At 39.0% G+C, this 11,202-nt stretch overlaps 1 protein-coding gene across 1 annotated transcript in view; it reads right to left on the bottom strand.

The window, feature by feature from the left end:
* Nucleotides 1-9,290, bottom strand: part of CPB1 (carboxypeptidase B1) — a 43,410-nt gene extending 34,120 nt beyond the window's left edge. The window contains exon 1 of the mRNA XM_001492044.4: nt 8,723-9,290. The gene's annotated coding sequence lies outside the window, so the exon portion shown is untranslated. The remainder of the gene's footprint in view (nt 1-8,722) is intronic.
* Nucleotides 9,291-11,202: the final 1,912 nt, after the last annotated feature.

The following is an 11,202-nucleotide window of genomic DNA, read 5'->3' as shown; positions in this document are numbered from 1 at the left end:
TTAGGCTTCCGCCAGTATCTAGTTGCTCTGCATCCTCTCCAGCATTTTGGTATCATTAGTTTTTAATTTTGGTAATTCAGTGAGTGTGCAGTGATATCTAATTGTGGTTTTAATTTGTATTTCCTTGATACGAATGATGTTGAACATCTTTTTCATGTACTTATTAGCCATTTGTAAATCCTCTTTTGTGGAGCATCTGTTGAAAAATTTTACCTTTTTAAAGAAATTGGTTATTTGCCTTTTAATTATCTTGTAGCAGTTTTTAAAAATATATTCTGGATATCCTTTGTTAGAAATATATGTTGCAAATATTTCTTTGCAGTATGTGGCTTGCATTTTCTTTTTCTCAATATTACTTTTTGATGAGAAGTTTTTAAATTTTGATGAAGTTTCAGTTTATCAATGTTTTTCTTTTATAATTTATGACTTTTACATTTTTCCAAGACATCATTGCCTATGCCAAGGTATCAAACATGTTTGCCTATGATTTCTTACAGGAGCTTTGTAGTTTAGGTTTTTATGTATGGTGTGAGGTATGGGTCAACAAATTTTTAAAAATATGGACCTCCAGCAGATCTAGTACTATTTTTGAGAAGGCTTTTCTTTACCCACTGAATTACACTGGTTTCTCTGTCAAAATTTATTTGGCCATATATGTGTGGGATAATTTCTGGACTTTCTATTGTGTTCTATTGATCTATTTGTCTAATTTTATACAACTATCACAATGTCTTGATTACTATACTTTAGCGAGTCTTAAGGTCAGATAGTATATAAGTCTTCCGACTTTGTACTTTTCTAAGATTGTTTTGGCTATTCTAATACTTTACATTTCCATATATACTTTAGTATCAACTTGTTAATTTCTATGAAAAATCTTGCTGGGATTCTGATTGCTATTGCACTGACTCTGTAGATCAATTGGGGGAGAATTAAGTCTCTCAACTCATAAGCGTGTTATCTCTGTATGTTAATCTGGGTCTTTGTCAAAAGGTGTGAAGGGTCTGAGATTTTGTCCTACCTGCAAGATAAAAAGTTACCCCACCGGTTTTATAGATGCTGCCAGAAGACACAGAAGTGCTGGGTCAGAATCAAAGGACTTTATTACACATGGCACAGCAGGCAGCATAAGCTTTATGTTTGTGGCAGTCCTTTTATTCCCTAGTCCTATGGGGATGAGGTGTAGGTGGGCCCAAACCTATGCTGGGTACATAGGTTTGCGTCACAGTTGAGGTATACTGAGTCTAGGAAACTCTCAATCTTATGAGGGGGCTGCTAGCAAGTTCTGCCCAAACTTTGCCCCAGAGGAGACATTAGCCTTATTATCCTGGAGGGCAGATCTTTATTTTGCCCTAAAGGGAGAGGCCATTTCTATCTTCCAAGCTGCTGTTGTACAAACATCTTTGAAAAGATAGTCCAGGAAAAAAGCTGTCCCAAGACATGCAGAAACAGAGGGATCCATGGAGAATTGTCTCTGAACAATACCTACCCTTTCACATGCTCATGACTTCTGGTGAGTTTTCCCATGAGTATGCTACTCTGTTGGTAACTCTGATTAATCTGACTGATGGGGGCTGGGACCAAATCCATTCACTTTGTCTAATGTGGCATTTAATTAAGGTTAATTTCAACAGGACTCCAAGAATCATGATGAAATCAATCTGTAACACTGACCTCAGCCATTCCTCCCCAGGGTACCAGACCCAACCAAGTGAACAAATTCCATAAACCATCAGTGTCTGCTTTAGAAAGCCAAGTAGCTTTCTTCTTAAATTTCGGTTTTGACTGTTTCACTTTGCCTGAGGCAGTAATACAGGTACAACAGGATCTGTTAGCTATTGCACAAACTCCACCATGGCCTGCAAGGAGGGCGTCTAGGGCAATTCTATCATCCATAACAACCCTGGTCTAAACTAGCTAAATGAAAGAGAGAAGTCATTGTTCATGTAACTGAGAAGTTCAGCAGTAGTGCTGGTTTCACAAGTTCAGTTAACGATATTTGTTAAGCCCAGGTCTTTCTTTTTGGTCAATTCTGCCATGTGATAACAGGATGGCCACTAACTGATCCAGTTTTGTATCCTACTGGATTGGTAATCCTATTGGAAAGATAGTTTCTTATTCCCCAAAATTCTAACCCAAATCTTCAGATTGAATCTCAGTGGGTGCCTCTATTTCTCTGAACTAATTAAGTGGTCAGGATGATAGGATGTTCCATAGATATTGAAATTTCTGCTTCCCATCTCACTTTATAAATTTAAGTTTTTATTTTTTATGCACAGCTTTGGTAATTAATAAGCCAAGAGGCACCTTTGTGTCTATTTGTGTTTCACATAACAGCATGAGATTTTGGAGATTCTGTAAACTGCCCTTTGGTGTTATAAGTCATCCTATGTGATGTCAGGTTCTGGAAAAGTATTTCCCCAAGCATAGTCCATGGTTTTAAATAGGAAAGAGTTCTGAGGGCAAATATGTTTGCTTTAAACAAGAAACAACCAGCTTTTTTTTTTTTTTTTCAAAGTATGCTTTTTGGTGAGAAAGATTGGCCCTGAGCTAACATCTGTTGCCAATCTTCCGCTTTTTTTTTCTTCCCAAAGCCCCAGTACATAGTTGTATATCCTAGTTATAGGTCATTCTAGTTCTTCTATGTGGGATGCTGCCACAGCATGGCTTGATGAGCGGTATGTAGGTCCACACCCAGGATCCAAACTGGCGAACTCTGGGCCACTGAAGCAGAGTGCGCAAACCCAAACACTCGGCCACAGGCAGGCCCCCAAAATAAGCTCTTTTCCTAAAAGAGGGCTTTTTAGAGTCTTCAGTATTATTGTAAATCATCAAAAAAGGACTCTGACACAGCATTTCCCAAACATATCTCATAATAGAGTGCCAGGTTGGTTAAGTCCAGCTACAATTAGAAGACTTAGGACCATTGCTCCATTCCAGTGTGTTTGGCTGTGGGACATTTTCTTCAAAAGCATCACTTAGGACCAGTGGTTTTGGGAACAAATTTTGGGGAACTCTAGACTGAGTTCACAAATGGAATCACATTAACTTAAAAGTTTGGCCCTATGGATTCTTGGTCTATTTTGTTCAAGGCTAAGAGTTTATTGTGACTTCAATATTAAGGTCACCGGGCTAAGTGCTATGGCATGTTTAGAGATGAAAGGGGCTTGATTCATGCTCTTCAAGCTCTGCTGTGCCAGGCATGCAAGTGGAGTAGTTTACTTAACATCTTTCTTCTTTGTTTTAGAGTGTGGATTTAATGATTGGGTCAGTTGATGCTTCTGGGTACACCATTCTCTCTTCTTGAGTACTACCTGGAACTGATGGGTGAGGAGTAGACAGAGGACTCCTTCACTGTTTGTTAGAGGACCAGATGATACAAGGGAAGAGAGAGAAGTCAGGGAATGTGAAATTTCTGTTAAATCAGAGAAACCAGTTCTAATGACTTGAAGGAGTTCAAGTACTTTGTACATGTATTTGTGGCTGTAGTATATTGAATAGAAAAAAATTCATATAAAAATTATTCTCTCAGAAACCCTGTATTATCATCATCATGAGCATCATCATTTTCATATTCTATCATCAATTGCTAGACCATTTACTATCAAAGGAGAACGCTGTGGCTTCAATTCTGATGTTAAGAACACTATAGGATTTTAGGTGATAGAAGAAGGAAGCTCTTAAAAGGGGAGTTATTTCTGAAAAGAGTTAGCTTTTGTTTTTGTTTACATCCAATCAAAATAACTGATTGGCTTAGTCAATTCAGTGAAAATTCTGCTCACACCCTTATCTTAACTGAACTGTCCAGTTGTTCGTGAGGCAGACAGAATGTCCCTGTAACTTGATGGGTATAAGTGATTGATGACCCAATCTGTTGGTATTGCTCCAAGGAGGGCAAACTCAATCTGACAATGTTATCCAGGTGCACCACTGGCCTGTTAGCTTTGTGTACTTATATTTAATATTCAAATAAACTGCCTTTTTATGGATATGAAGAGGGAGGCTCGTAAGCATCTTCTTGGCTAGCTTTTCTCTCTGGCATCTACTGATGTTGGTGTATTTTTTTTTTAAAGCATGACCATCACCATTGATGGGCATAGTCTGCATGTCTCTGGTGGGAATGTTGTTTGTTACTGAATTGCAGACCAGTATTTTTGAAAGCTGGGAGATAAATGGGACAACTTCATCCCATAAATCTTACCACCTGACTCATCAATTTGAGGTTGCTTATTGAAACAAGGAAGACAACTTTAATCATGCAAATATTTGGAAATTGCAAGCGTATCGCTATTTGGAATTTGGAAGATAATTAAAATGGACAAGTTATGATTGATTAACTCATGAAGAACGGGTTAGTTAAAAGGCAGTTGGTTCTCTTTCTATCCTTATATCAACACTCCATCAACAGGAATTAAGAAAACAGCATCACTAGGCTCCAGCTCCTTGCTGAGGGCAATTAATCAGGACAGGGGAGTAGGGGGGTAAATTGGAATGCTGCCAAATAAATCAACCTGTTTTGCACCTGCATTTCTCTTTGTTGGTTTTTATAGACCATCTTAATGCTTTGATCTTTGTGTATTAGATGATGGATTTTAGGGAAAACTCCTCAGATATGAATGAATAAATTACATATATTTCCATATTAACATCTTCACTTTATTGGAAACAAACTTGTAAGAGATGTACATTTCTACCTGTATTCAAATATGAGAAATATTTGTTTTATTCTAGTTTATAAGGTAATGGGGAACTATTTTTATTCTTAAAATGCTGTAACAGAACATTAAACCTCCTTAAAACCTTTTGAGGAAAGGGCTGGGTTTTAATAAATAAATGTTAATAATATAAAATGCTATATGGGTAGCGAAATAAAAGCATAAAATCAACTTGAAAAAAAAATGTCGATATTTTCTGACAACCTGTGTACTGTTTACCTGGTATGAATCTTCGAAAAGGTCTGTGTTCTACTTTGCATGGCTCCAGTTCAATTTCAATTTATCCTTAAAATTAGTTTGGAAGGGCAACCCCCAGGCGCACAGATAATGCAGCTGATGCTGCTATTTGGCAGTCTGGTTCTAACAACCAGATTGGTTTTGTCTGTTCCCAGATTCTAAGTCATTGAGACTCTCGTGTTTCTCTTTGTGATATTGCTATGAGGTAATTTTATAGGCTAACCCTATGATGACCACACTGGTTGACACTTGAGAGTAACAAACAGGACAACAGATTCTCCTGCAGTCATTTGAAGAAGTTGACATTTGAGTGCTCAGAAAGATGATCAGTACAATGGATGTTAGCACTTGGATTTTCACCCTTGAGGAGTGAAATACTTTAATGTTGGGAGGTTTTACAGACCCTTTGGTGGACTAGGTATTATATCACCATACTTTTAAACAATAAAATCCTTTCAAAGAACTCTGAGAATTAAATAGCTAAATGGATGCCTTGAGTGAGATCTAAAAGAAGATTCCAGAATCTTTCATTGTTCAGTTTCCTTTTACTTCAGAGTTTTCGTCTTCAAATGCAAGGAGGGTTGAGCTTGCTTCACAATTAATGACCTTGCTTCACAATTTTGCAGCACGGCATGCTGCTCCCCAACATTCATCTGACTCGGAGGCAAGTCTGTTAACCATGATGTCAGCAGGAATTATTTTGACAGCTGCCAGAAGCAGTAGCATAAGACTCAAAAGTTTTCATTTTAGAATGTGGTGTTCTAGAATGTTGGTCTGATGTATACATGCTAATGGACAATCAAAGACAGTAGCACAGTGTTCAAGAGAAGAACCCACAAGGAAAAGCGATCACATCAATCAATTAAACAAAACACCAGTTTTTTCAGGGAACGTTGGGAGGTAAGGCTGAAGCACACACAAATATCTCCTCTAATTCAAATTAGAACAGCAGAATCAAAAGCTCACTCTTCCCCTTGATGGTCTCTGGTATTGCTTTACTGCCATGAGTCGTGATTCTACACCGCACGAAGTGCCATCCCTGATACACAGAGTACTGGCTGTTGACAGGTCCCTCTTAATCCAAGGGGAATGCCTCTGTGGATGGGCTATAGTTTTCATTCTCAGGATTGATGATCCAGCATCAGATTACATGATAAACTTGCTTAAAGCACGGTCTTGCGATTTCGAACAGCGTTAGATAAACATTCAGTATCTGCATTTCAGAGTGGCAACACAAGGATAAATCAAATAGCAAATTAAACTTAGGTATGCCATCTGCTGCCTTTATTTTATGGATTTCAGCCCATAGGACATTGACTGGGCATGAATGTACAAGCCATTGTCTTTTATTGTCGGACTTACTACAAACATTGGACAAATGTTCATCCATGCTGTCGGTCTTCTTGGAAAGAGTAAAATTTTGCAAAAGTGCATTTTTTTTTTAGTTGTCGTAAGTTTTTGTTTTAATAAAAATAAACCACAACAGAAGAAAAAACAGCATGTACTCGTTTCTCTGAGTGCAACATCTCAGCAGGCTTTGGGAACTCATCCACAAGGGGTAAATTGTTTAATGCGTAATTGTAAGCCGAACTGTAGAAACCCATATTAGGCCTCCATGATTTTATTCTCTTCTTCTGGTAAAAGGTCATTACTTCTCCCTGGGCCCCTACAGGTTAAGCCTTTTACAACTTTTCCATCTCCCAGAAAGTTCTTGATTTCTTCTCATGGTGATTCTTATTCCATGTCTTTACTTCACAGTGGTTTCTTTAAGAAATCATGTTTTTCCAGTGTTGCTGAGAAAAGTTTCTTATTCTTCTTTCAAAACAAGTTTTAAAAAATCTCCATTTTCGGCGGGCCAGTAGGTATATTTTCTTGGAGCAGTTTAATGTAAAATATGAATTTACACTTAGGAAATTACATTTTGGTGCTATCATTTGGAGGCATTTTTATCTTAATGTCTGTTGCCAATCTGTTTCTTAGCAGCATTTGCTCAGATGCAGTGGTTACCAGGACTAGTAAGAGTTGCCTTTCAAGGACTTTTGTAGATTTTTAGCTAACACCATAAAATGAGTTCTCTATTTGTGAGGCTAATAAAAGTCTTAATGATATGTGCATCCAGCAGATGGGACAGAGGGCTCTTCTGGCAGTGGGCAGTTGAAATCTGCCCTCGGATGTTTGCATAAGGCTCTCACTAAAGTCAATAAAAGGTAATTTTCACACACAATTTAGTTCATAGTACAAAATGTGGGGAAGAGTAGCTGGTTTAAGTCCAACGGGCATAAGGGTAGCAGTTGGTAAAAGTTTTGCTTGATGGTAAATTTTAACTGACAGGCTGACAAGTTGATCAAGAGAAACGCAGGACCAAGTCACAAATTGTGGACAATGGCAGCGCTTCAGAGGCAGAGCGAGGACACAGCTGAAGTAATAATCCCCAACATCTCTGGCACAAGCCTTGATAATTAAAAAAAAAAAGCGTCTCTCTCTCCTTTCCTGTTCCCAGTCTTCCTTTTTCACTCTCTCCCTCATACTCATTTTTGAAACCATTTGTTTGCTCATTTCTACTTAGCATTTTGCCCAACAAACAAAATGTTCACATAAATCCATACCACAGTGTGAGAACATCGTAATGGACATTGGGCAGATTCAGAATATAATGAGCCCTCTGGTCGTGGAGGGTGAGGTGTGTGGCTTAGATCTCCTGGGTTGAAAGAGAGCTGCACACGTTCTTCCTGGTCATGGAGGGGATATTGTGTTTAATGCAGATAAGGCTTTAATGGGGTTGAGAAAGAGTCTGGAGACAGGTTTATAAGTGAAAATTATGCATAGAAACCATTAGAACTTTGCTCTTTCATATACTTACTACATGAATTGTTAATGATTTATGCATATTAATAGCTTACATGTATTTTGGGAATAAAAAAAGTCAACAATGTTTTCATTTTTTTGTGTGTGTGAGTAAGATTGGCCCTGAGCTAACATCCATGTTGATCTTCTGCTGTTTTACGTGGGATGCCACCACAGCGTGGCTTGACCAGAAGTGCTAGATCTGTGCCTGGGATCCAAACCTGTGAACCCTGGGCCACTGAAGCGGAGTGTGTGAACTTAATCACTATGCTACTGGGCCGACCCCTCAACAATGTTTTTGACATGCATCATTTCATCTGATGCTGGTGATCTCTGAATATGGTTTAAATGTATGAAAGGCAGGTGTGCAGAATAGGTTCATATTATGGCTCTTATTATGTTCAGTCTTTGAAGGTGGCAGGTACTTTAAATCTATGCACGAAGAATACATGACAAATGAGAAATGAGTTTATAGTCACGAAATTAGAAGTATTTTGTTAGATTACAGAGTTTCTCCATCTTAGTACTTAGAGTATTGACATTTTGGGCTGGGAAATTCTTTGTTCTTGGGACTGCACTGTGCACTGTAAGATGTTTAGCAGCATCCCTGGCCTCTACCAATTAGACGCCAGTAGTAACCACCCTTACTCCTTCTCAGTTGTGACAACCAAAAATGTCTTCCTACATTGCTGAATACCTCCTCAGGTCTAAATCTGAGCTTGCTTCCAAATTAAGCTAAGGCTTCTGTGAATTTTAGTAAACTGTAGACAGAGACATCGACTGTAGACACAAGTCAGGATAAAGGTATACATGTGGTATGTTTAGATTAGAAATTGGTCATGGCTTTTTGATGGCTCCATCAGCATCCCTAAGAACTATGAAAGCATTAAATCACAAGACAGCATCAACGAGAGCGAGGTACTTACATGCCACCACGGAAGCGATGCTCGCTCCAATAGATTATTCTCTGGAACTGTGCAGAGCAGAGAGGTTGGTGGCCTTGTAGGCAGCTGCAGTTTTGTGAGGTGAAGTGGAACAATTGTACCCAGGGCAAAAGATACCCTGAAGCATGGCGTGAGCGGTGGCAGCTGAGATGTGACAAGCTGGAAAACAACAGCAATTGCCTACGAAGGGGGCGGCAGTTACCGAGAGGGAGGCTTTTCTTGAATAGAGGTGACTTCATTTCTTTAAAGTTCCTTGGCGTTTGCTCCTTCTGCACATCTGCAAGTGCTTCCAGTCCCCCAGGGAAACTGAGTTTCCTGCACAGTCCAGCTGGGCCTAGAGGCTGTGACCGCGGTAATGGGTCAGGATGCTTTCTTACTATTCCCCACTTTTCTTGGGCCCGATTCCCTCTACCCTTTTCCAGATGAAGAAAAGCTGGGCCAGGGGCAGCCAGGAGCTCTGTACTTATTTCTATTTTCTTTCCATTTTAGTTAGGATACTCTCTCCTCAACATGAAGAAGAAGAAGAACCCATTTCTTGCTGATTCTTGTCTCTTTGTGATCCGATTAAATGATTTTATTATCCTTGACATTTTCCCATGGACTGTAGCACATTCTGGACTTTGGCCTGCCTAATACTGTTAGTAAAAATCTGTGCAAGCACCAGACATTCTTCCTTATTTATGTGTTTTTTTCTTTTACCTTTAACACATTTTTCAAAGAAAACATATCTTTAGAATTCTAAAAATAGAGCCAATGTAATTTGCTAATTTCTGAGTTACAGAATTCTTACGAATGCGTAACTTTCCCTGGGTGACTTAAAAGAGGGCAGTTTCAAGGCTGAAGTGAGCGAGGCGTCTTCATTTGAATGAGCCTGTGCTTCAGGGAGAGTCTGGTTGCTGAGGGAGGGTCCTCCGCACGGTGTCCAAAGCCTGCTTCATTGCTCAGATCTTTTTGATAACAGACTGTTTCAAGGCGGCTTTGGTCTTTCCAGATGCCATAGTTGCCCAAACAGACCAGGCATTTTCAATCATCCGTACCTTTGCTCGCGCTCTGCTAGCTGTTTGAAATCTTCCTTTCTAAAGTCCAGCGGAGGAGATGCTTCACCTTCTTGCCATAGTTCTTGAAGCAAAGGCTCAATGTCCCCTCCACCCAACACTTTCACGTGTCTCCATTTGCTATAGTTCTTACAATGAACAGCATATCGTAATCAAATGGGTGACTTTTTTTCTTAATGGTATATAAAGTAATCGTTTATTTTATAATGGATAGCAATTTAAGTTTGATGAAATATAGTATATGAATCTGCACTGTCAATGTATTATCCAAATGGAAATGTGCGGCAGGCAGTTGGAAGTGATGGTTTGGGTCTTCGGAAGGGTAAGGTGCAAAATACGTTCACTCATCTCGACATTCCCCAAAGTCTCAGTCCATCACGGCGTCAACTCCGAGGCCCGAAAGCTTACTACTGAGAGCTCGTGTGAACTAACGATTGATGAGGAACCGATCAGCAAGTCGATTTACCGAGCTGTGTAACTATCCACAATCCAAGAACCTTTCCGTCAGCCTGACTAGATCTCTCAGGCCTTTTTGCAGTCGATCGCTGTTCCACCCCCAGCTCCAGGTATTCACTGATCTGCTTTCTACTTCTAAAGATTTTTATTTTCTGCACATTTCATAGGAGTGGAATAATATAATATGTGGTCTTTTGCACTTGGCTTATCTCCAGGTAATGTTTTGAGGTTCATCCATGTTGTAGCATTTATCAGTAGTCCATTCCTTTTTTGTTGCCGAATAATATTTCATTGCCTGGATGGACGACGTTTCGTTTATCCACTCATCAGTTCATGGGCGTTTGGATTGTTTTCACGTTTTGGTTATTATCAATGATGCTGCTAAGAACATTGACATATCAGTCTTTGTGTGGATATATGTTTCATTTCTCTTGGATAGGTACAGAATAATTTCTTGATCAAACTATGGATTCTTATCTCAAGAAGACGATGTTGTTCTATAGACACTTTTGAAATTTTCTTTTTATGTAGAGTTGTATCGAAACCTTGAGTTATACACCTAAAAATTAAAATACTAATGAGTATGTGAATATGAGAAGTGCAGCTAAAAGGCTGTTAAAATTTACTTGGCATCTGGTACAATTTACTGTCATTCACCAGTAACTACCTTCAGTCTTCCTGTCTGGAATAAAAATGACATATACATTATATTTACTACTCTGCTAATACCACGAAAAAGCCTAGCAATTGTCATTTCCAGACTGTCTGCTGTAAGGCAATGTAGCAATCTAATTCTTGGAAACTATGTCCTTGAATGTATCATTTCTTCCTCTCCTTTTATTGTCTTTTTATGCTTGAAGGACATTTCACGTTTGAAAACCGGGGTTTAGATAGATTCTTAAAGGGGCCAAGAGAAGAAAATAGTTTGTTTTAAAATCTTTTCAAATCCAG

Source organism: Equus caballus, chromosome 16 (genome assembly GCF_041296265.1).
Source record: "Equus caballus isolate H_3958 breed thoroughbred chromosome 16, TB-T2T, whole genome shotgun sequence".
Taxonomy (NCBI): domain Eukaryota; kingdom Metazoa; phylum Chordata; class Mammalia; order Perissodactyla; family Equidae; genus Equus; species Equus caballus.
Note: the sequence above shows the minus strand (reverse complement) of the source record. Positions and strands in the feature narration are given on the sequence as shown.